General features: G+C 50.1%; 1 protein-coding gene and 1 long non-coding RNA gene across 8 annotated transcripts in view; one reads left to right on the top strand and one right to left on the bottom strand.

The window, feature by feature from the left end:
- LOC141053929 (uncharacterized) overlaps positions 1-13,508 on the bottom strand; it is an 80,675-nt gene extending 67,167 nt beyond the window's left edge. Inside the window, exon 1 of the mRNA XM_073551099.1 lies at positions 13,307-13,508. The gene's annotated coding sequence lies outside the window, so the exon portion shown is untranslated. The remainder of the gene's footprint in view (positions 1-13,306) is intronic.
- The window catches only part of LOC141053943 (uncharacterized), a 164,120-nt gene that overhangs the window by 124,987 nt on the left and 12,479 nt on the right, over positions 1-26,654 (top strand). The window lies entirely within an intron of this gene.

Below are 26,654 nucleotides of genomic sequence, written 5' to 3'. Positions count from 1 at the left end.
CGTGATGTCATTAATTGTTATAGCTAGGTCGGGTAAGGAAGATCTGTGAGATGGAGGAAAGATGATGAGTTCAGATTTGTCTACATTGAGTTTGAGGAAGCAAGAGGAGAAGAAGGAGGATATGGCTGATAGACACACTGGGATTCTGGACAGAAGAGAGGTGACGTCTGGGCCAGAGAGGTAGATCTGAGTGTCATCAGCATAAAGGTGGTAGTGGAATCCGTGGGACTTTATGAGTTGCCCCAGACCAAGTGTATAGATTGAGAAGAGTAGGGGTCCTAAAACAGAGCCTTGGGGGACTCCAACAGAGAGCGGGTGGGATGAGGAGGTGGTGTGGGAGTGGGAGACGCTGAATGTGCGGTTGGAAAGGTATGTGGAGATCCAGGATAGGGCAAGGCCTTTGATGCCGAAGGAGGAGAGGATCTGTAGTAGGAGGCAGTGGTCAACTGTGTCAAATGCAGAGGACAGGTCTAGAAGCAGGAGTATAGAGTATTGTCCTTTTGCTTTGGCTGTAAGTAGGTCGTTAGTAATTTTGGTCAGGGCTGTCTCAGTGGAGTGATGGGGACGGAAACCAGATTGTAGATTGTCAAAGAGCAAGTTAGATGATAGGTGGGAGGAAAGTTCAGCGTGGACGTGCTGTTCCAGGAGTTTGGAAGCGAATGGAAGCAACGATATTGGGCGATAGCTGGACATAGCGGTTGGGTCGAGGGTTGGTTTTTTAAAGGATAGGCGTGATTGTGGCATGTTTGAAAGCAGAAGGGAAGGTACCAGATGTTAGAGATAGGTTGAAGAGGTGGGTTAGGGATGGGATAAGTGTGGTGGTGAGGTTGGAGAGGAGGTGGGATGGGATGGGGTCGAGTGCACAGGTTGTGAGGTGCGATTTTGAGAAGAGACGATTAAGCTCCCCTTCAGTGATGTTGGAGAGTGAGGTTATGGGGTTTGGGCATTGGTCTGGTATACAATGGGGTTGTGGTGGTTGAGTGATGAAGACTTGCCTTGTTTGGTCAATCTTGTTTTTGAAGTGTGTGGCAAAGTCCTCGGCAGAGATGAGGGAGGTTGGAGGAGGCAGTGGTGGGCGGAGGAGGGAGCTAAAAGTTTTGAATAACTGTTTTTGGTTGTAAGATAGGGAAGATACGAGGGTTGTGAAGTAGGCCTGTTTAGCAGAGGTGAGGGCAGATTTGAAATTGAGTGTTGCCTGTTTGAATGTGATGAAGTCATCTTGCGAATTTGTTTTCTTCCAGCGCCGCTCTGCAATCCTGGACACTTGCCGGAGCTTTTTAGTGGTGTTATTGTGCCAGGGTTGTCTGTTGATACGTCGCATTCTGCCATGAACGAGAGAGGCAACCGCGTCAATAGCTGATGCGAGAGTGGCATTGTAGAAAGCAGTGGCACCGTCTGTGTCATGGAGTGAGGATATGGATGCCAGTGGTAGAATAGAGTCAGTGAGCGCGTGGGTGTCTAGGTGTGCATGGTTTCTGCGGGGGTGTGCGTGCTGCTGGACATGGGAGCCAGGTGAGGAGGACAGGGATGAGAAAGTGAGTAGATGATGGTCAGATGGTTCCATACCAATGATCCCTTTAAGAGGGAAGATGTGCCTCTGGGATGGAGGATGTGTGATGGGGATATGGGCAGGGAGGGGGGATTCATTTCTGTCATGTACACTCTGCTCCTTTCTGGGGGCAGACAATGGCTGGGAGCTTATGTTCCCAGGGATGCTAGATTTCTCCCACCGTGACAGTGTCTGCTCAGGTGTTGTCAAGTGGGAAAACTTGCTCATAGCAACCAATCACAGCTCAGCTTCTTTTGAACAGCTCTGGTGAAATGAAAGATGCTTCGTGATTGGTTGGTGATACACACACAAACACACATTCAGTTTTATATATATAGAGATATACATAAATATATATATGTGGGGTCTCCAGCAGTGACAGGTGCAGTTATTTATAAGTAGCTTGTTATGTGGCGGCCCCATATATCGGGGAGGGGACATCTGTCGGGGTCTATTGGACATTTTCTGGGGTGATTTTCCTCTGATGTCTCCTGACACAACTCTCCACCTCCTGCTCTCCTCGGAGATAATCGGCACTAGAGACGCTTTCCCACCGCTTCTCCCCTCCCCATACAGAACATGTGCCCATGTGTATGGGGGTCCAGAGAGATGCCCGCACTTTAACCCTAGAACTGCTGGATTCTACTAATCCTTTACCTCTGGTGTCTCCTCAGACACCATAGACCCCCCAACCCATCGTGTGAGCTCTGTAGCCCCCCGCACATAAAAGAGGGCACAGCACCATAATAAGAAAGGGCTCAGCGGCCACAATATGAATAAGTCCTCACTCCCAATCTCACATATTACTCACAATCCCAGGAGCCGGCAACTCTGGAGGTGGAAGAATGGAGACTTACCTGGACGGCAGACAGCGGGGTCCTGGAGAGGCTGCTTAGTGCTGGAGGACGGCAGACAGCGGGGTCCTGGAGAGGCTGCTTAGTGCCGGAGGACGGCAGACAGTGGGGTCCTGGAGAGGCTGCTTAGTGCTGAAGGACGGCAGACAGCGGGGTCCTGGAGAGGCTGCTTAGTGCTGGAGGACGACAGACAGCAGGGTCCTGGAGAGGCTGCTTAGTGCTGGAGGATGGCAGACAGCGGGGTCCTGGAGAGGCTGCTTAGTGCTGGAGGATGGCAGACAGCGGGGTCCTGGAGAGGCTGCTTAGAGCTGGAGGACGGCAGACAGCGGGGTCCTGGAGAGGCTGCTTAGTGCTGGAGGACGGCAGACAGCGGGGTCCTGGAGAGGATGCTTAGTGCTGGAGGACGGCAGACAGCGGGGTCCTGGAGAGGCTGCTTAGTGCTGGAGGACGGCAGACAGCGGGGTCCTGGAGAGGATGCTTAGTGCTGGAGGACGGCAGACAGCGGGGTCCTGGAGAGGCTGCTTAGTGCTGGAGGACGGCAGACAGCGGGGTCCTGGAGAGGCTGCTTAGTGCTGGAGGATGGCAGACAGCGGCACTGACTGCTTCTGAGTCCAGAGAAACCTCCTGAAGATTGGAGGGACGCTCCTCTTCTTGATTGACTCCTGACAGCTGCACAGGAATGGAGTCATATCGAGTATCCTGACAGCCACTGAGGACGATGAGGGTGATGGTGCAGCTGTCTGGAGCCGTCAGGTGGGGGCAGGGGGGATATTGTCAGTTGTGTGCAGGGGGCGAGAAATTAGGAGAGAAGGAACCCTTGTGACATGGAGACCATCCTCGTCCAGAAGTCAACGGTCCCCCAGTACAACAGAGAAAGGTCACCTGCCCCCCAGTACTATAGAGAGAGGTTACCTTCCCCCAGTACTATAGAGAGATGTCACCAGCCCCCCAGTACTATAGAGAGAGGTCAACTGCCCTCCGTACTATAGAGGTCACCTGCTCCCCAGTACTAGAGCAGTCACCAGCTCCCCAGTACTATAGAGAGAGGTTACCAGCCCCCCAGTACTATAGAGAGAGGTCAAATGCCCTCCGTACTATAGAGGTCACCTGCTCCCCAGTACTAGAGCAGTCACCAGCTCCCCAGTACTATAGAGAGAGGTTACCTGCCCCCCAGTACTATAGAGAGAGGTCAAATGCCCTCCGTACTATAGAGGTCACCTGCTCCCCAGTACTAGAGCAGTCACCAGCTCCCCAGTACTATAGAGAGAGGTTACCTGCCCCCCCGTACTATAGAGAGAGGTCACCTGCTCGCTCCCCAGTACTATAGAGAGAGGTCACCTGCCCCCCAGTACTATAGAGAGAGGTCAACTGCCCCCCAGTACTATAGAGAGGTCACCTGCCCCCCAGTACTATAGAGGGAGGTCACCTGCCCCCCCAGTACTATAGAGGGAGGTCACCTGCCCCCCCAGTACTATAGAGGTCACCTGCTCCCCAGTACTAGGGCAGTCACCAGCTCCCCAGTACCATAGAGAGAGGTTACCTGCCCCCCAGTACTATAGAGAGGTCACCAGCCCCCCAGTACTATAGAGAGGTCAACTGCCCTCCGTACTATAGAGAGAGGTCACCTGCCCCCCCGTACTATAGAGGTCACCTGCTCCCCAGTACTAGAGCAGTCACCAGCTCCCCAGTACTATAGAGAGAGGTTACCTGCCCCCCAGTACTATAGAGAGAGGTCACCTGCTCCCCAGTACTATAGAGAGGTCACCTGCCCCCCAGTACTATAGAGAGAGGTCACCTGCTCCCCAGTACTATAGAGCGGTCACCAGCTCCCCAGTACTATAGAGAGCGGTCACCTGCCCTCCGTACTATAGAGAGAGGTTACCTTCCCCCCAGTACTATAGAGAGAGGTCACCTGCTCCCCAGTACTATAGAGAGAGGTCACCATCCTCCAGTACTATAGAGAGAGGTCACCTGCCCCCCAGTACTATAGAGATAGGTCACTTGCTCCCCAGTACTATAGAGAGGTCACCATCCTCCAGTACTATAGAGAGGTCACCATCCCCCAGTACTATAGAGACAGGTCACCTGCCCTCCGTACTATAGAGAGAGGTCACCTGCTCCCCAGTACTATAGAGAGAGGTCACCATCCCCCCAGGACTATAGAGAGGTCACCTGCCCCCCAGTACTATAGAGAGGTCACCTCCCCCCAGTACTATAGAGAGAGGTCACCTGCCCCCAGTACTATAGAGAGAGGTCACCTGCCCCCCAGTACTATAGAGAGAGGTCACCAGCCCCCCAGTACTATAGAGAGAGGTCAGGAGAGGGAGGACTGGGAGCTTGCATGGCATCCAAATGAAAAACCACCCTGGGCTGAGTTCATTAATCCACAGATGGGTGCACGAATTCGCTGGTGAGCACAGCAGATATCCAAAAAGAGAAGAAAGTTTGTTCGGCACACCAGCATAAATGAAAAAACTTTATTAGGCTAATATGCCATATTTAAAATGCAGAAAATCACCTTAGCCTAATAAAGTTTTTTCATTTATGCTGGTGTGCCGAACGAACTTTCTTCTCTTTATAGAAAGAGGTCACCTGTGCTACAGAGAGAGGTCACCTGCTCCCCATCAGGGCTGCCACAAGGAATTTCGGGGCTCCATACTGGCAACATTTTCGGGGCCCCCTTGAGACTCCGCCCAGGCTCCACCCCTCAAACTGTCCACAGTCCCTCCGCTCTCTCTTGGAAAAACTCCACTTCTCACCTATCACACATTAACAGTTCCCATCACCAAATCACACATCTAGTCGGCAGCTTTTGCTTTGGACAAAAGATTTTTTTTAACCCCTTCACCCCCGAGGGTGGTTTGCACGTTCATGACCGAGCCAATTTTTACAATTCTGACCAGTGTCCCTTTATGAGGTAATAACTCTGGAACGCTTCAACGGATCTAGGCGATTCTGAGATTGTTTTCTCGTGACATATTGTACATCACTTTAGTGGTAAAAATTTTTCGCTATAACTTGTGTTTATTTATGAAAAAAACAGAAATATTGCAAAAAATTTTGAAAATTTTTGCAATTTTCAAACTTTGAATTTGTATGCCCTTAAAACAGAGAAATATGTGACACAAAATAGTTACTAAATAACATTTCCCACATGTCTACTTTACATCAGCACAATTTGGGAAACAACATTTTTTTTGTTAGGAAGTTATAAGGGTTAAAATTTGACCAGCGATTTCTAATTTTTACAACAAAACTTACAAAACCATTTTTTTTAGGGACCACCTCACATTTGAAGTCACTTTGAGGGGTCTATATGGCAGAAAATACCCAAAAGTGACACCATTCTAAAAACTGCACCCCTGAAGCTACTCAAAACTACATTCAAGAAGATTATTAACCCTTCAGGTGCTTCACAGGAGCAGAAGCAACGTGGAAGGAAAAAATGAACATTTAACTTTTTAGTCACAAAAATAATATTTTAGCAACAATTTTTTTATTTTCCCAAGGGTAAAAGGAGAAATTGGACTCCAAAGGTTGTTGTCAAATTTGTCCTCAGTACGGTGATACCCAATATATGGGGGGGAACCACTGTTTGGGCACATGGCAGGGCTCAGAAGGGAAGGAGCCCCGTTTGACTTTTTCAACCTAAAACTGGCTGGAATTGAGATCGGACGCCATGTCGCGTTTGACGAGCGTCTGATGTGCCTAAACAGTGGAAACCCCCCACAAGTGACCCCATTTTGGAAACTAGACCCCCTAAGGAACTTATCTAGATGTGTGGTGACCACTTTGAACCCCCAAGGGCTTCACAGAAGTTTATAACAGCCGGGCGTGAAAATAAAAAATCATATTTTTTCCACAAACATGATCATTTAGTCCCCAATATTTTGTTTTCCCAAGGGTAACAGGAGAAATTGGACTCCAAAGGTTGTTGTCAAATTTGTCCTGAGTACGCTGATACCCAATATGTGGGGGGGAACCACTGTTTAGGCACATGGCAGGGCTCAGAAGGGAAGGAGCCCCGTTTGACTTTTTCAACCTAAAACTGGCTGGAATTGAGATCGGACGCCATGTCGCGTTTGACGAGCGTCTGATGTGCCTAAACAGTGGAAACCCCCCACAAGTGACCCCATTTTGGAAACTAGACCCCCTAAGCAACTTATCTAGATGTGTGGTGACCACTTTGAACCCCCAAGTGCTTCACAGAAGTTTATAACACCCGGGCGTGAAAATAAAAAATCATATTTTTTCCACAAACATGATCATTTAGTCCCCAATATTTTGTTTTCCCAAGGGTAACAGGAGAAATTGGACCCCAAAGGTTGTTGTCAAATTTGTCCTGAGTACGCCGATACCCAATATGTGGGGGGGAACCACTGTTTAGGCACATGGCAGGGCTCAGAAGGGAAGGAGCCCCGTTTGAGTTTTTCAACCTAAAATTGGCTGGAATTGAGATCGGACGCCATGTCACGTTTGATGAGCGTCTGATGTGCCTAAACAGTGGAAACCCCCCACAAGTGACCCCATTTTGGAAACTAGACCCCCTAAGGAACTTATTTAGATGTGTGGTGACCACTTTGAACCCCCAAGGGCATCACAGAAGTTTATAACACCCGGGCGTGAAAATAAAAAATCATATTTTTTCCACAAACATGATCATTTAGTCCCCAATATTTTGTTTTCCCAAGGGTAACAGGAGAAATTGGACCCCAAAGGTTGTTGTCAAATTTGTCCTGAGTACGCCGATACCCAATATGTGGGGGGAACCACTGTTTAGGCACATGGCAGGGCTCAGAAGGAAAGGAGCCCCGTTTGACTTTTTCAACCTAAAATTGGCTGGAATTGAGATCGGACGCCATGTCACGTTTGACGAGCGTCCGATGTGCCTAAACAGTGGAAAACCCCCACAAGTGACCCCATTTTGGAAACTAGACCCCTAAGGAACTTATCTAGATGTGTGGTGACCACTTTGAACCCCCAAGTGTTTCACTAAAGATTATAATGCCCAGGTGTGAAAATATAAAATCCTGTTTTGTTCCCACATAAATGATCATTTAGTCCCCAATATTTTGTTTTCCCAAGGGTTACAGGAGAAATTGGACCCCAAAGGTTGTTGTCAAATTTGTCCTGAGTACGCCGATACCCAATATGTGGGGGGGAACCACTGTTTAGGCACATGGCAGGGCTCAAAAGGGAAGGAGCCCCGTTTGACTTTTTCAACCTGAAATTGGCTGGAATTGAGATCGGACGCCATGTCATGTTTGACGAGCATCTGATGTGCCTAAACAGTGGAAACCCCCAACAAGTGACCCAATTTTGGAAACTAGACCCCCTAAGGAACTTATCTAGATGTGTGGTGAGCACTTTGAACCCCCAAGTGTTTCACTAAAGATTATAATGCCCTGGTGTGAAAATATAAAATCCTGTTTTGTTCCCACATAAATGATCATTTAGTCCCCAATTTTTAATTTTCCCAAGAGTAACAGGAGAAATTGGACCCCAAAAGTTGTTGTCCAATTTGTCCTGAGTACCCTGATACCCCACATGTGGGAGAAAACTACTGTTTGGGCACACGTCAGGGCTCGAAAGGGAAGTAATGACGTTTTGGAAAGCAGACTTTGATGGAATCGTCTGCGGGCGTCATGTTCCATTTGCAGAGCCCTTGATGTTCCTAAACAGTAGAAACCCCCCATAAGTGACCCCATTTTGGAAACTAGACCCCCTAAGGAACTTATCTAGATGTGTGGTGAGCACTTTGAACCCCCAGGTGTTTCACTAAAGATTATAATGCCCAGGTGTGAAAATATAAAATCCTGTTTTGTTCCCACATAAATGATCATTTAGTCCCCAATTTTTAATTTTCCCAAGAGTAACAGGAGAAATTGGACCCCAAAAGTCGTTGTCCAATTTGTCCTGGGTACTCTGGTACCCCACATGTGGGAAAAAACTGTTTAGGCACATGTCGGGGCTCGAAAGGGAAGTAGTGTTGTTTTGGAATGCAGACTTTGATGGTCTGCTGGCGTCATGTTCCATTTGCAGAGTCCCTGATGTGCCTAAACAGGAAAAAACCCCACATATGACATCATTTTGGATACTAGACCCCCAAAGAACAAATCTAGATGTGCCCCCAACTAATCTAATGTAAATTAGTAGTGCATGGAGGTGTGGTACAATTTGAAGCAATCCTTCATGCACAGGCCAGGTTTTTCGGGGCAGGTGTCGCATTGATAAATGGTGTCCCTGCGTATTCCTTTTTTGTAACACACTCGACACCTTTTTTGCGGCTTACCTTTTCTTGGGGTTGGCGGGACCACCCCCGGAAAATGCTGACCTGGGACAATATGAGCACCTTCAGTTCCTGAAGTACTGGGGCCTGCTCCTTCCTGAGCGCCAAACATCAGGGCCTTAACCACTACCTCCTGGAACTGAAGGTACGTCGTATCGCTGGGGCATGCACATTGTGACAGCAGGAATGCGTTGAGCATTGCCATTTGGACGATGTGCACAGCCAGCTTTTTGTACCACACCTTGGCCTTCCTCAATGCATTGTACGGTTGGAGGAGTTGATCGGAGAGATCAACTCCCCCCATGTTTTTGTTGTACCCCACTACACGTCGGTTTGCGGACCTGTGTAGAGGTACCCCGTACAGTGCAGAGGGTACTGCCATCACCGTGTATGGTGGTCAAGAGATGGACATCTCTCTTGTCCTTGTACTTGACCACCAGCAGGTGATCGCTACATTGGGCTCTGCTCTCACCTTTTCGGAGCATCTGCCCAAGTAGCGTCTTCGGGAGGCCTCTCTGATTTTTGCGGACAGTACCGCAGGCTGCGGTACGTCGCTCAGAGAGGGATTTGTAGAGTGGGATGCTGGTGTAAAAGTTATCAGTGTAGAGGTGATAACCTTTATCCAGCAGTGGGTGCACCAAATCCCACACAATTTTCCCACTCACTCCCAGATAAGGAGGACACTCAGGGGGTTCAATCCGGGTGTCCTTCCCTTCGTAAACTCTAAACTTGTGGGTGTACCCTGAGGTACTCTCACACAACTTATAGAGTTTGATTCCGTACCTGGCCCTCTTACTGGGCAGGTATTGACGGAATCGCAGCCTTCCCTTGAAGTGAACCAAGGACTCATCCACGTAGATGTCCCTTTGGGGCACGTACACTTCAGCAAACTTTTTGTTGAAGTGTTTGATGACCGGCCGAACTTTGAACAGACGGTCAAAGTTGGGGTCATCTCGTGTGGGACACTCTGCATTATCAGTATAATGCAGAAACTTGTGGATGGCCTCAAAACGCGTCCGGGCCATGACCATTCGGAACACTGGAGTGTTGTATAAAATATCAACACTCCAATATTGCCGAATTTCCGGCTTCTTCAGTATCCCCATATGGAGGACCAGGCCCCAAAACTGCGTCATTTCAACTGCATCTACAGGAGACCAGTTTGAAAATGTTGAACGCGGGTTTTGCTCCAAAAATTGACGAGCGTACAAATTAGTTTGCCCCACCATGAGGTTAACAAAATCCTCAGAGAAAAAGACTTTGAAAAAGTCAATTTCTGTGAGGCCTGTGGTGTCAAACTTGATTCCTGATTCTGCCACAAAATCAGGAATCAGTGGCTCGTAATTTTCAGGGGGCGAGGTCCATACGGGGAGCACTGGGTCAGCTGCGGGCATGGTGGGCGCTGCCTCATCTTCTGTCCTGGAGCGTCTGCGTGGCGGTTCCACAGGACCCGAGGAGGAAGATGAGGAGGGGGAAGAGGAAGAAGAAGAGGATGAAGAATCCGAAAAATAAAGAAAAGTCGGATCGGCATCCAAATCGCTATCAGTGTCGGAGGCAAGTATAGCATATGCCTCCTCCATTGTATAGCTCTGTTGGGATGAATTTGATGACATTTTTGTGTAAATATGGTGCTTGGGTGTACACTTTATTGAAAACTGTATGTGTACGTGAGGGGGGGAGTGATTGGTGTAAACTTTCTATAAATAAAAAGCTGTGGAAAAAAGTCTAAAACAGCAGGCCCTAGCTGATAAGTGTCACTTATCAAAACTGGGCTGCTGGATGTGCGCACGGGGTGGCGCAAGGGGGGGGGGGGTGGAAAAAAAAAAAGGAAACCGGCAGGCACAAACTCTGATAAGTGAACTGTGTCACTTATCCAAGTTTCGCAGCTGCGGGATGTGTGTACGGAGGGGCTAAGGAAAAAAAGCGAGCTCGAGTGTTGATCGGTGAACTGCGTCACCAATCAACGATCGGCGGCTGCGCACGGAGGTGGCGCAAAAGTGGGGTGGAGGGGGGTAAAAATAGGGGGAAGGGGGATTGGGGTGGATGAAGAGAGATTGGGCAGGGATCAACAGTTAGGGTTGTAGTTAGGTGGCACAAAGGGGGGTGAAAAAAATGAAAAACGGCAGGCACAAGCTTGGATAAGTGACGTGTGTCACTTATCCAACTTTTGCGGCTGCGGGATGTGTGTACGGAAGTGGCGCAAAGGGGGCTAAGGAAAAAAAAGCGAGCTCGAGTGTTGATCGGTGAACTGCGTCACCAATCAACGCTCGGCGGCTGCGCACGGAGGTGGCGCACAAGTAGGGTGGAGGGGGGTAAAAATTGGGGGAAGGGGGATGGGGGGATTGGGGTGGATGAAGAGAGATTGGGCAGGGATCAACAGTTAGGGTTGTAGTTAGGTGGCACAAAGGGGGGTGAAAAAAATGAAAAACGGCAGGCACAATCTTGGATAAGTGACGTGTCACTTATCCAACTTTTGCGGCTGCGGGATGTGTGTACGGAAGTGGCGCAAAGGGGCTAAGGAAAAAAAAGCGAGCTCGAGTGTTGATCGGTGAACTGCGTCACCAATCAATGCTCGGCGGCTGCGCACGGAGGTGGCGCAAAAGTGGGGTGGAGGGGGGTAAAAATTGGGGGAAGGGGGATGGGGGATTGGGGTGGATGAAGAGAGATTGGGCAGGGATCAACAGTTAGGGTTGTAGTTAGGTGGCACAAAGGGGGGTGAAAAAAATGAAAAACGGCAGGCACAAGCTTGGATAAGTGACATGTGTCACTTATCCAACTTTTGCGGCTGCGGGATGTGTGTACAGAAGTGGCGCAAAGGGGGCTAAGGAAAAAAAAGCGAGCTCGAGTGTTGATCGGTGAACTGCGTCACCAATCAACGCTCGGCGGCTGCGCACGGAGGTGGCGCAAAAGTGGGGTGGAGGGGGGTAAAAGGGGGGTAAGAGGGGGGGGATGAAGATAGATTGGGGGGGTGAAGATAGATTGGGCAGGGGATCAGGGATCAATTAACACTTACAATTGTAGTTTTCTTTCTTCTTCCTTCTTTCTTCTGCAGGGATTGTGATGCTACAAGCTGTGGCACCACAATACCCAGCACAGGAGCTCTTGCTGCGTCCGACCTCTCTGCAGGAATCCTCAGCTAGAGTGAGGACCCCTGCAGACAGGTCAGAGGCAGGTCAGGTGGCAGGTCACAGAGCGGTCACATCGCTGCTGTGACCTGTCATTGGTGGGATCGAATGATTACATCGATCCCACCAATCCGTGATCTGCCTGGTGACCATGGCAACTGCCTAGAATCGGAGCTCACAGCTCCGATTACTAGGCAGGTCACGCCCAGGTCACCAGCAGGGCACAGAGCGGTCACATGGTGACCGCAGCTGTGCCCTGTGGTTGGCGCGATCGCCGATCTAATCGATCGCGCCAGCCAACTCCTGCAGGCCCTGCTGGGCCTGCATCAGGCTCCAGCCTATGATCGGTGCTAATATAGCACCGATCCTGGCCGGTACTGGCAGGGCACAGCGGCGATATAGCGCCGCTGTGCACTGCGATTGGCGCGATCGATCAGATCGGCAATCGCGCCAATCCGGGTGCTTTTTGCCGGTGCCTGGCGTTGCCAGGCACCGGCTCTAGGGTCGAGTACATCGGTACTCGATCCCAGCCTAGGACCTCATTGTTTCAGCCAAGCTGATTGGCTGAAACAATGAGAAACGCTGCGATTGGCTGTTCAGAATTGAACAGCCAATCACAGCGATCTGGATGCCGGGGGGGCGGGATCGTAGCCCGGGATGCCGACGCCATCTTTTCTAAGGTGAGATGGCGTCGGAATTTTAATGCGATCACCGCGACTTTAGTCGCGGTACCGCATTAAAGGGCCCGACGTACTATCCCGTCCACGGTCATATGGGCCCGGGTACCGTGGACGGGATAGTACGTCGGATGTCAGGAAGGGGTTAAGCCGCCACCATAACAGGGTAGACACTTTTGGCCAGGCCCTACTCTACTGTAACCTATTAAATATTTATTAAAATATGCAATACACTTTAGGTATATTTTTATTTATTTTTCAATTTTTAAAATGACCAATAATATCACATACAAGGAACAAATACTGCTACACCATGTCCAGACCACATATTACCACCACATAGTGACCTATAATACCACATACAAGGAACAAATACCGCCACACCATGACCAGACCACATATTACTACCATAGTGACCGAATAATATCACATACAAGGAACAAATACCACCGCACCATGCCCACACCACATATTACCACCAAAGTGACCAAATAATTGTACACCCAAGGGACAAATACCACCGCACCATGCCCAGACCACATATTACCACCACATGGTGACTGAATACTACAATACTAATCATTAATAAAAAAATGTAATACTATGACCATAAGTGGCATTAAACACAGGAGATTTGTATTTAGTATGCAGTGTCTGTGTACAGGTAATATAGTGATCAATGACATTATACACAGGAGCTCTGTATATAATGCACAGGTAACACAGTGATCACTGGTGACATTATACACAGGACCCCTGTATATAGAGTATACAATGTATAGTGTCAATGTACAGGTAAAACACTAACTCACCAGTGACGTCTCTAGGTGAAGTCCTTCATCCTTGCTTTTCATTCATCCAGCACAGACCGCCATCACGTCTTCCAGCCAGGGCTCGTCTCTGCAGGAAATAACACGGTTATCTAGAGCTCCGCTTGCAGAACACATTACTTATTTTTTCCCAACTTCTACATTACATCACATGAAGAAGAAAAGGCAACATAGTGTCGCTCTACACAGTAACAGGACTGCCCCCCCATTTAAAACAGTAACCTCAAAAAATTAAATACATCACTGCAGTAATAATATCCCTTAATTAGCCCCTATGGTAATAATATCCCCCATCCTGACCCCCGTGTGTCTCATTCCTGGCTTCAGCCATATGTTCTCCCATCCCGCCCTCATGAGTATCCATTCTGCCCCCATATCATCTCCATCGTATCCATTCTGCCCCATGATCCTGTGCGATCTGTCTCCAATCATGCCCCGTATCTCCACTCTGCCCCCATGTTCAGCACTCTGCCCCCATGTTCAGCATTCTGCCCCCATGTTCAGCATTCTGCCCCCATGTTCAGCATTCTGCTCCCATATCCAGCATTCTGCCCCAGAGACAGCATTCTGCCCCCAGTCCAGCATTCTGCCCCGTGTCCAGCATTCTGCCCCGTGTCCAGCATTCTTCCCCATAGCCAGCATTCTGCCCCATAGACAGCATTCTGCCCCAGTCCAGCATTCTGCCCCAGTGCCCAGCATTCTGCCCCCAAGTCCAGCATTCTGCCCCCAAGTCCAGCATTCTGCCCCCAAGTCCAGCATTCTGCCCCCAAGTCCAGCACTCGGCCCCCGGGCCCCCTGGATCGCCGCTCAAAAAAAAAAAAAAGTTCTCCTTACCTGGCCGGCAGTGGCCGCGATCCAGCGGCAGGCAAGGCTCCCTCCACGCTGCAGCGCGCTCTAGCCGGCGACTGACACTGACGTCAGACACCGGCGAGGTGCGCGCTGCGGTGACATCAGCTGCCAGCCTCCGATTGGCTGGCAGATGTTAACTATTGACGTGCGGGCCGCCGGGCCAGCATGTCAATAACGTTTAGCTGCCGCCTGCAGCGCCGCTAGACAGGGCCCGGTTTACCTGCCGGTAGGGGCCCGGTGAGCAGAGAGGAGACCGGGCCCGATGCGGGCCCCCTCTGCCCGCCGGGCCCCATACGCCAGTCAGGGCAGTAATGCCCTGATGGCGGCCCTGCTCCCCATACTATAGAGAGATGACACCAGCCCCTGCGTACTATAGAGAGGACAACAGCCCACTAGTATTATATTATTATAGAGGGAGGTCACCATCCACCCAGTACTATAGAGAGGACAACAGCCCACCAGTATTATAGAGAGAGGTCAGTATCCCCCCAGTACTACAGAGAGAGGTCACCCCCTCAGTACTATAGAGACGTCACCAGCCACATTACTATAGGGAAGTCACCAGTCCTCCAGTACAATAGAGAGAGGCAGGGCCGTCTCCAGGTTTTCATGGGCCCCGGGCAAAAGAGTCTCAGTGGGCCCCATTAACACATACCACAATTCATGAGGCACAGATATGGCAGAGAAATCTAGGTATAGCACAATGCCAAAGATTTCACTTACTTATACTGTATTACATGAGTGATATCTATTGTAAATTATACAATCGCTCAGAAACCGGACAGTATAGTCCTCCATACAGAATGAGCCCCATATAGTGCTCCATACAGAATAATGTGTCACACATAGCTCTCCATACAGAATAATGATTCACATATTAACATAGTAACATAGTTAGCAAGGCCGAAAAAAGACTTTTTTCAGCCTACATTCCGTCAGAATAAATCCCCAGATCTACGCCCTTCTAAAGAACCTAATCACTGTAAAATACAATATTGTTACGCTCCAGGAAGACATCCAGGCCTCTCCTGAACCCCTCGACTGAGTTCGCCATCACCAACTCCTCAGGCAGGGAATTCCAGATTCTCACTGCCCTAACAGTAAAGAATCCTCTTCTATGTTGGTGGAGAAACCTTTTCTTCTCCAGACGCAGAGAATGCCCCCCTTGTGACCATCACCTTCCTTGGTATAAACAGATCCCCGGAGAGATATTTGTATTGTCCTCTTATATACTTATACATGGTTATTAGATCGCCCCTCAGTCGTCTTTTTTCTAGAGTAAATAATCCTAATTTTGCTAATCTCTCTTGGTATTGTAGTTCCCCCATCCCCTTTATTAATTTTGTTGCCCTCCTTTGTGTGGCGCCCCTGAGGCTCAGTCGCCACAGAGGTACTGCACCTCCTCCTGAGGTGTGGTATCCCACCATCCAGGTAAGGTGGAGACTCCTGACCACGCTCCAACACCTGCACCCCCACACCAGAAAGTAGTGTAGCAAAGCACCTTCGGCGGCTCCCTGCTTGGAGTATAGCAAAGCACCCATTGGTGGCTCCCTGCTTGGAACACGAAACGTGCTGGGAGGTGGGTGGAGTTAGATGACATTTCAAGGAGCGGGAAGAGTTTAAGGCAGTCAGCAGTTGGAAGGAGAGAGAAGAAGATCCCTAGAAAGAAGGATAGATGGATGGAAGTGCTGCAGCAGATCCCAGTGACCTGGGTCTGCTGGCACGGGAAAGGGAGAACGAGAGCAACATAGACTGAAAGCCTGACTCTCCATAGAAAGCAAGGATTAGTACGGAACGTGAGGAGTAAAAGAACAGTGGACGTGGGTGAAAAGAGAACCCTTCCTAGAAGTTCTAAGTGCAAGGCCGGGGTCCGGTCCCCGAGCTTGTACGGATACTAACGGTCCTGCAGCAGACACCGGAGGAATAGGAAGCTGTAAATGCTTTATTCCCACACAAGACTTGGGGGCACAACAGCAACATATTAGTGAGCCGGGACTCAGCAGCAAGGAGTCCCCGAATCAGGCTACAGCTGTCTACCGTACAAGTAGAGATCATAGGAACATCAGACAAGAGGAACTCCAGTGTAACTCAGTACTAGGAGTACTTCATCTAAAGGCGCTGTAAGAGGAGACGTTCAGAAAGGCACAAGTTGGCGAAGTGTTGGAAAGGAGTATTCCATCTGGCCTGGGGGGGTTGACTGAGTCCCAGACCCGGAGGACACGGCACAGAAGCAGGCACCTGTGTGTACAACAGACTGTGAGTAAAGCTTTGGAACTACATGCCCTGGTGTCCTCCACTTATTCCTGCGTCAACCATCCCCTGCGCCTGACACTACACCATCTAAGTGTCACCATATCTACTCTGCCCTGGGACAACAGCCCTGCCTGTGGAGGGCTATACCATCACTGCTGCACCACACCATCTGTCCCAGAGGATCTGTCTGCAGCGTCGGCCTAACATCTAGATTGCCGAACACCACAGGTGGCGTCACGAGTTATTCATTCACACTGAACATTTACAATAGGCGCCCAGGGCCACGGGCCGGGTCACAGCTACCGTGACAACTCCCATTGAGATCCACGGGCCCGGTACCGAGTACCGCACAGCCCTGGGTGTGAGGGCGACCCATTTGTACCTGCTCTAGTTCCATTATATCCTTCCTGAGCACCGGTGCCCAAAACTGCACACAGTACTCCCTGTGCGGTGTAACCACGGATTTGTACAGAGGCAGTATAATGGTCTCATCATGTGTATCCAGACTTCTTTTAATGCCCCCCATGATCCTGTTTGCCTTGGCAGCCGCTGCCTGGCACTGGCTGCTCCAGGTAAGTTTATCAGTAACTAGGATCCCCAAGTCCTTCTCCATGTCAGATTTACCCAGTGGTTTCGCGTTCAGTGTGTAATGGTGATATTGATTCCTTCCTCCCATGTGTATAACCTTACATTTATCATTGATAAACTGCATCTGCCACCTTTCCAGCCACCTTTCCGCCCAAGTTTCCAACTTATCCAGATCCATCTGTAGCAGAATACTATCTTCTCTTGTATTGACTGCTTTACATCGTTTTGTTTTGTGAGTTCGTTTTCCCCTTCACCATTGAGGTCTGATGAATTCCCTCTTCTGGTGAAGGAAGGTAGTGGTGCTGATTACAAAGCACCTGAGCAGAATGATGATGACTGGGTGACTGGGATTGCTGACTGCATATAAGGCTGCCGACGCCCTTCTGCCTTGCGGGTGATTCCTCTGAGGGATTCTTGGAGACCAGTCTGATTCCTGCTCCTCAAAAGCTAAGTTTTCTGCTCTACTTTTTGCCTTGTTTGTCTGGAATTCTGCCTCTCCCTGCTGGTGAGCTGAATTCCTTTTTGCTCTGTCTTCAGATAATACCAGAGTACTGATATAGTCTTTTTGAAGCCTAGCATCTTCAGGGCTTTTTTCCCTATCAGTCTGTTGGCACCTGTTTTTGAGAGGGTTTTGGCGGATTGCAGACAGCAGCTTTCCTATTCTGTCCTGTTTAAGTTAGGCTGAGCAAAAGATGGGGCCCAAGCTATCTTTCTGTCAGTGTGAGTGTTTTTCCATCTCGCTTCACCGTCATTATATGTTGGGGGCTGCCTATTGCTTTGGGGTCTGCTCTGGGGCAGTTTAGATTTCCCTTTTCTGTCTTTAGGCTATGTAGTTCTCCGGCTGTGATCGAGGGGTCTAGGGCACCGTAGGAACCCCCCACAGCTACTGCTAGTTGTTGTTGTTAGCTTCAGGCGTCTGCAATCCGATAGCTGCCAACTTCTCTGGGTTTCTGGACTTCGCTATTATTTCTGTTTTTTGCCTCCTACGGTGACTCATTCATAACAGTTTTGTATCATCTGCAAATATCGATATTTTACTGTGTAAACCTTCTACCAGACCGTTAATAAATATGTTGACGAGAAGAGGTCCCAACACCGACCCCTGCGGTCCCCACTGGTCACAGCGGCCCAGTTAGAGAATATACCATTTATAACCCCCCTCTGCTTTCTATCACTCAGCCAGTTACTTACCCATTTACACACATTTTCCCCCAGACCCAGCATTCTCATTTTGTGTACCAGCCTCTTGTGTGGCACGGGATCAAACGCTTTAGAAAAATCAAGATATGGGGCGTGGCTTAGGCAGCTGATGGAGTAGGTCACGCTGTCTGAGGGCTCTGAGGACTTCTCAATTAAATTGACGATAAAACCCGCTATTTAGCATATTTTTGGTGCCAAAACATTGGAGACTGTTCATAAGTGCATTACGGTCAACTTTTCTGTCAGTTTTCTGTCATAAAATCTTTTTTGGACCAATTTGGTCATTTTTCTTTTGAGGCCTGTCACAATCTGACTGGGCTGAAGCCTTGAGGCATTCACGCCTCGCCTATGCGGTGTTTCCCCGCAACACCTTTGGACCCACACAATCGGTCCTATTGCCTCCTACAAACTCAGTATCTCCACCAATTGTCCTCATTTTATTTTATTTCAGGTTAAGACTCCATTTTGGTTAATTACCAGAAGTGACCCCGGACAGTACCTGGTCACCGTCTGACGCCGATTAGGGATGAGCGAGTATACTAAAAGTGAACATATAATCCCTGTAAAAGCAACTTTTAATTCATAAAGTCCTAAAACCACCCGTTCCCAGTGAAATATTGGCAAATGCCACAATATAGACCTAAGCTGAGATGCTGCAAGGCCCTACAATAAACTCAACTGATACCTTCCTATCCGTGGAGGTTGGCACCCTAAGGATCCCGATTTTTTGGCGCCTCCACTCAGCGAGGACTGTCCCTTGCTGCCCTGTCAGTCCCTGGTAACACAGGTATGAAACCAATGACTGATAGTATAGAGATGAATAATAAGAGTGCCCTAGAGCTCATGCAAAAATCCCAGACAAATAAGCAAAAAAATACCACATCATGACATCAGGATCCACCATATTAGAAAACTGTGCCTTAGCAATGAGGCATAGATACAAGATAAGAAGTGGCCACTTATCATTGGTGGAGTCACCTCAACGCGTTTCCCCGCACCAGCGGTTCATCAGGAGGCAGAGCAGATGTAAAGAGTGTCCATCATGTCAGATACCAGGATGAGATGGCCCCGAGGGTCAGAGAGGCCAGCTTTATATCCCCAGATCACTGCTCAAATGAGTCACGCCCACACAATCGAGCGTTCACATCACAAGAAACTGTACATGTGGTTAATTCCACAGGTGTCGCAATTTATCACTCACATCTGCACACCAGACTTCCATGCCGTCGGGTCCCCGCGTGCGCTCCAGTGAGGAACGCAAACAAACATGGCCGCGACAGCGTCCGGTTTCAAATGAAAATCACCGGTCAATTGCGCATGTCCGGGAGCCAACCATGGAGTGTGAGGCCGGAAACCAAGATGGCCGCGATATACAGCCAATCAGGACTGCGCATGCTCCTATCTTAGCCACTGCGCGCGATACTCGCGCTAATCAAGTCCTGGAGCGCGTCATATATATACAGCGCAGTATGGTAAACAGAGACCAGTAACCAAAAATGGCCACGATATAGCAGCTATAACGGCGCATGCTCATAATATCAAACGCCGTATTCACACACATTTCCTCTATATAGCGCAATATAGCACCTCCAAAGAAAACCATTCAATGTAACACATACATAGGACCTGTCATACAGATCCACATAATGAATTTCAAGAATGGAATATACGTGGAACATAGATAAAGTATAAATTAATAATAAAGAAAAACAAGATATATTAATCAAAACAACAATATGGTACACGTAACAAAACGTGTTAAGACACGCCATTATGCTCCCCCATATATACTGGAACCGGAACATTTAACAAACCAGATGATATTGTATATTGTATATTAAATGAAAAAGGTATAAGACCTACACTCTTTCATCCCATCTAGGGGTGAGCGCGTATACTCATTAGGATTCGGTACACGCCTCGCAATACTTGGCACAGCCCACACAGCCCAGCACAATCCCCGCACAGCCCGGCACAGTCCCCGTACAGCCCGGCACAGCCCAGCACAGTCCCACACAACCCAGCACAATCCCTGCACAGTCCCCGCACAGCCCAGCACAGTCCCACACAGCACAGCCCAGCATAGTCCCCGCACAGCCCCACACAGCCCAGCACAGTCCCCGCACAGCCCCACACAGCCCAGCACAGTCCCCGTACAGCCCCACACAGCCCAGCACAGTCCCCGCACAGCCCAGCACAATCCCCGCACAGCCCAGCACAGTCCCTGCACAGCCCAGCACAGTCCCCACACAGCCCAGCACAGTCCCCACACAGCCCAGCACAGTCCTCGCACAGCCCCCACACAGTACAGTCCCCGCACAGCACAGTCCCCGCACAGCCCGCACAGTCTTCGCACAGCCCAGCACAATCCCCGCACAGCCCAGCACAATCCCCGCACAGCCCAGCACAGTCCCCGCACAACACAGCACAGTCCCCGCACAGCCCGCACAGTCCTCGCACAGCCCAGCACAATCCCCGCACAGCCCAATCCCCGCACAGCCCAGCACAATCCCCGCACAGTCCCCGCACAGCCCAGCAAAGTCCCCGCACAGCCCCACACAGCCCAGCACAGTCCCCGCACAGCCCCACACAGCCCAGCACAGTCCCCGTACAGCCCCACACAGCCCAGCACAGTCCCCGCACAGCCCAGCACAATCCCCGCACAGCCCAGCACAGTCCCTGCACAGCCCAGCACAGTCCCCACACAGCCCAGCACAGTCCCCACACAGCCCAGCACAGTCCCCGCACAGCACAGTCCCCGCACAGCCCGCACAGTCCTCGCACAGCCCAGCACAATCCCCGCACAGCCCAGCACAATCCCCGCACAGCCCACAGTCCCCGCACAACACAGCACAGTCCCCGCACAGCACAGTCCCCGCACAGCACAGTCCCCGCACAGTCCTCGCACAGCCCAGCACAATCCCCGCACAGCCCAGCACAATCCCCGCACAGCCCAGCACAATCCCCGCACAGGCCAGCACAGGCCAGCACAGTCCCCGCACAGCCCGGCACAATCCCCGCACAATCCCCGCACAGCCTGGCACAGGCCAGCACAGTCCCCGCACAGACCAGCACAGTCCCCACACAGGCCAGCACAGTCCCCACACAGGCCAGCACAGTCCCCGCACAGCCCAGCACAGTACCCGCACAGTACCGCACAGTACCCGCACAGTCCCACACAGCCCAGCACAGGCCCACACAGTCCAGCACAGTCCCACACAGCCCAGCACAGCCCCACACAGCCCAGCACAGTCCCCGCACAGCGCAGCACAATCCACGCACAGCCCGGCACAGTCCCCGCACAGCCCGCACAGTCCTCGCACAGCCCGGCACAATCCCCGCACAGCCCGGCACAATCCCCGCACAGCCCGGCACAATCCCCGCACAGCCCCCGCACAGCCCGGCACAGTCCCCGCACAGTCCCCACACAGGCCAGCACAGTCCCCACACAGGCCAGAACAGTCCCCACACAGGCCAGCACAGTCCCCACACAGGCCAGCACAGTCCCCGCACAGTACCTGCACAGCCCAGCACAGTCCCCGCACAGTACAGCACAGTCCCACACAGCCCAGCACAGTCCCCGCACAGCCCAGCACAGTCCCCGCACAGCCCAGCACAGTCCCCGCACAGCCCAGCACAGTCTTCGCACATGAAGGTACGTATACCGACTGGGGGGTGGTCCCAGGCCCGGATTGGTAATATACCAGGCCGCTTGCCAGCTGATGCAGCCACTGGCACTCCATTCTCGCCCTAGCATGAGACCTCCCCCGCCCCCCGCAGCCACTCACAGCGTCGCTTGCCTGATCTCTTCTCTGTACACAGGACCTTTGATGAGGTCACAAGAAGGGAGGAGTCAGGGATCATATGATCAGGAGCCATTGTCCAGACCCCTGATCATGTGACCCCGCTGACTCCGCCCCTCCTGTGACCTCATCACAGGTCCTGTGCGCACAGCCCTGCCTCTTGGTATCTGCAGGACTCGACTGTGCTGGTTGTCATGGTCCTGGGTGAGGTAAGTATGTGTGGGGTCAGGAGGGGTTTACAGGATAGATGTAGCAGAGCCGTGTGTGTACGAGGTGTACGGAGCGGAGCCGTGTGTGTACGAGGTGTACGGAGCGGAGCCGTGTGTGTACGAGGTGTACGGAGCGGAGCCGTGTGTGTACGAGGTGTACGGAGCGGAGCCGTGTGTGTACGAGGTGTACGGAGAGGAGCCACGTGTGTACGAGGTGTACGGAGCGGAGCCGCGTGTGTACGAGGTGTACGGAGAGGAGCCGTGTGTGTACGAGGTGTACGGAGCGGAGCTGTGTGTGTACGAGGTGTACGGAGCGGAGCCGCGTGTGTACGAGGTGTACGGAGCGGAGCAGCGTGTGTACGAGGTGTACGGAGCGGAGCAGCGTGTGTACGAGGTGTACGGAGCGGAGCCGTGTGTGTACGAGGTGTACGGAGAGGAGCCACGTGTGTACGAGGTGTACGGAGAGGAGCCACGTGTGTACGAGGTGTACGGAGCGGAGCAGCGTGTACGAGGTGTACGGAGCGGAGCCGCGTGTGTACGAGGTGTACGGAGCGGAGCCGCGTGTGTACGAGGTGTGCGGAGCGGAGCCGCGTGTGTGCGAGGTGTACGGAGCGGAGCCGCGTGTGTACGAGGTGTACGGAGCGGAGCCGCGTGTGTACGAGGTGTACGGAGCGGAGCCGCGTGTGTACGAGGTGTACGGAGCGGAGCCGCGTGTGTACGAGGTGTACGGAGCGGAGCCGCGTGTGTACGAGGTGTACGGAGCGGAGCCGTGTGTGTGTACGAGGTGTACGGAGCGGGCGGGCCGTGTGTGTACGAGGTGTACGGAGCGGAGCCGTGTGTGTATGAGGTGTACGGAGAGGAGCCACGTGTGTACGAGGTGTACGGAGCACTGTTATGGGGGATCTGTGGTGATGCACTGTTATGGGGGATCTGTGGATGACACACTGTTATGGGAGATCTGGGGATGACGCACTATTATGGGGGATCTGTGGATCACGCACTGTTATGGGGATCTGTGGATCACGCACTGTTATGGGGATCTGTGACTCACAGTACAGTGTGTGGTGTGTGTAGTACCATATATGACTACCACCCCCCTCATCAATAGGAATACACGCATGGACTGTATACATGGGTGTATTCTGAAAGATGAGGGAGGTGGTAGTCACAGTTGCAGTAAACACTTTGGGCACTATCCCTAATATGGCTACAACCCCCATTATCCATCAGAATACCCCCATTGATAGAGTATACGGTATTCTGAAGGATGATGGGGGTTGTACTTCCCTTCAATGTGTGCACTGCCTCACCTCTCCCAAGGATCTCGGAATAATGTGTGGACTGTGGTAAAGGAAATTGCTACTATACATTTGGGATAGATACCTGATTGGTGGAGGCAGCTCAGCAACAGTTCCCTCCACCAATCAATATCTATCCCTGCAAACGAGGAGGAGGAGAAACATGCTTCTCTCCCTCCTCTGCTTTAGGTCTCCGTGTGCAGCGGAGCCTCCTGTTCCTGCTGTCACAACTGCGGTGACTGAGCTCCATCTGTGCATGTGCCGGTTCGGCGGCCATTTTCTTGTAGTCCTGCAGACACAGGCTGTGATACCGGTATCTCATTGGAAACCGGAAACTCACAGCCTGTTCCCAGAAGTGTCATGGCGCCGCCCTGCACTATGCCGCCCGCGCACCGCCGGTTAACCGCAGCGATACCCCCAGCTCCAGGCCTGCTGCATTGCCCCACCGGAGACCCTGCCTTGTACCAGGCTGCTCAGCAGCCGCCGCCATCGCTACCGCTGCCGCCACTGCCACCGCTGCCGCCACTGCCACCGCAAAAGTAATTTTTTTCCCCCGATTTTTTTCACTATACGATTGTAAGACGCACCCCCATTTTCCCCACAATTTTGGGGAAACAAAAGTGCGTCTTACAATCCGAAAAATACGGTAAATACTGACCTCAAAACTTACTCTAAAGTTTTAGCTAATCGTCTTAATCTTATTCTGCCTAAATTAATTTCCACAGACTAGATTGGCTTTATCAAACACCGGCAGTCCATTGAAGGGACCAGACGGCTGATAAATATTATAAAGTTAGTCAATTCCCAAAAACTTCCTTCTGCTCTAATTCCATTAGATGCAGAAAAAGCGTTTGATCGCTTGAATTGGACCTTTCTCTGATGCTCCCTACTAAAATTTGGATTTAATTTAGACTTTATCATCAAAATGATGGTCTTATATTCTGACCCTCAAGCAAAGATTTACATTAACAATCACTTTTCCTCCCCATTTCCAATTTCTAATGGCACCCGGCAGGGTTGTCCCCTCTCCCCATTGCTTTTTGCCCTTGCAATAGAACCGCTAGCCCAATTAATCAGAGATCGTTCCTCCATAGAGGGTGTTCGAACAGATGGTCAGGCGTTTAAGATCAGTCTATATGCTGATGATGTCCTCCCGCCTCACTAATCCCTGCTCCTCTATTCCACACTTACAATCCCTTCTTCAAAAATTTTCCCCCCTTTCCTATTTTAAGATTAATGAGTCCAAATCCAAAATTTTCCAATTTAACCTCAGCACTGCTCAAATCAGGAGTGTAAAGGCTGTCTCTTCTTGGGGTTGGGCGGAGAGGGAAATTGTTTATTTAGGTCTGCGGTTTTCTAGAAACCTTGGATCTCTGATTTCCACTAGATTCCCTAATCGCCTCCATTCCTAAAGGCCTTAATTTTTACACGGACAAAGAATTATCCTGGTGGGGAAAATGTCTAGTAGCCAAATCAATATTGCTTCCCAAAATCCTCTATGTGTTCAGATCCCTTCCCCTGCTTGTTTCCACTTCTTATTTAACTAGTCTGCAGACATGCCTTAATTTATTTATTTGGGGAAATAAAAAGCCCCGCATTGCTTCCAATCAGTTATACACACATGCGTTAGGTGGAGGTCTGGGACTGCCGAACATCTCAGCTTACTATTACTCTAATCTTATTAAGCAAAGTCCATGTTGGTGGTCCACCGGCCATATACCTTCATGGGCGGACTTGGAATTTCATTTTAATAAAAACTCCCCTCCTTGTTCTTATTTTGAATCTATTGACATCTAAGCATTGATCTCAGTCTCATCATCCAGTATTTATGACTGCTATTGTGGCTTGGAGGAGGTTTTTTACATTTAAGAGTGGTTTTTCTAGGATTCAGCTCCTGTTGAGGCTTCCTCTCTCTTTTCTGGCCTCTGTTTATTCATTCGATTTGCATTCTACTTGGGCTGACTGGGGGATTTCTAAATTAAATGACATCTTTGATGGTGATAAATTTGTATCTTTTTCTCATCTTAAGAGTAGGTTTGGGGTTCCCTCCTCTGCTTTTCTACCCTTTACTATGTTGAAAGAATTTTTGTCTCCACCGGTGACTCGCTGCCCTCTGCTATTGGAGCCAGCGGTCAATATTTTATGTAACTCAGGCCATAATATTTTTTGGTCCACTCGTTATATCTACCAGTGGATCAACAACGATTCTGCATTTATAAAATCCCCATATATGCAAAAATGGGAATCGGTTTTGAATTTTTCTGTTACCCCAGATGTTTGGGAACTGACCATGTCTCTAACCTATTCTGCTGCCATGTCTATGGCTCTCCATGAGCCCTACTTTAAAATCATATCGAGATGGTACTACTCGCCATCTCGTCTAGCTTTTATCAACCCTCCCCTCTCTGTTGGAGGGATTGCGGGCATCATGGTAGCCTTTCCCATTTATTTTGGTTTTGTCCACGTCTTCAGCATTTTTGGGACGACGTCTCCTCTCTTATTTCTCATATTTTAAATCAATCAGATTTTTCACTGGCTCCTCAGTTCGCCCTGCTCTCGTTGGATGCAAGTCGTTTGAATCCTTCTGTTAGGAAATTGGTTATTCATTTACTTTTGGTTTCTAAAAATGAAATTGCGTTTTATTGGAAATGCACTCGAGTGCCCTCTTCACTGAATATCATTGCAAAGCTGACTTTACATAAGTCATGTGAGCAAAAATTGGCGTTGCTGAATGGCTGTCTTCCTTCCTTTATAAGGAAATGGTCTCGCTGGCTGGAAAGGTTTCCAGGAGTTCTTCTTATTATTATTTATAGTCTGGTTGTGGTTTTTTCTTTCATGTGTCATGAATGCCTCATGATATTGCATTTATGTATGCTCTGATATAACATGTTAATAAAACTGTTTGGAAAAGGAATACACAAAGGAGCTGCACAGAGTAACCAGATGGTAATTAAAGTGCTTATATAAAAAACACAATCTGAAGATATACTACAAGACTCGTTAAAGGGTTGATTGTGACTTGTAGGATCGCTACTACCAATAGGTGGCGCTGTAGAGTAAAAGTCCTCTTTCTTTCTGAAGAGGCAATTTGCATATTATTTTCCCAGAGGAGCATTGCACGGCGAATAAG

This window comes from Dendrobates tinctorius, unplaced genomic scaffold, assembly GCF_039654945.1.
Source record: "Dendrobates tinctorius isolate UK_male_01 unplaced genomic scaffold, ASM3965494v1 ptg000173l, whole genome shotgun sequence".
Taxonomy (NCBI): domain Eukaryota; kingdom Metazoa; phylum Chordata; class Amphibia; order Anura; family Dendrobatidae; genus Dendrobates; species Dendrobates tinctorius.
The sequence above is the reverse complement of the archived record's forward strand: the minus strand, read 5'-3'. Positions and strand labels throughout refer to the sequence as shown.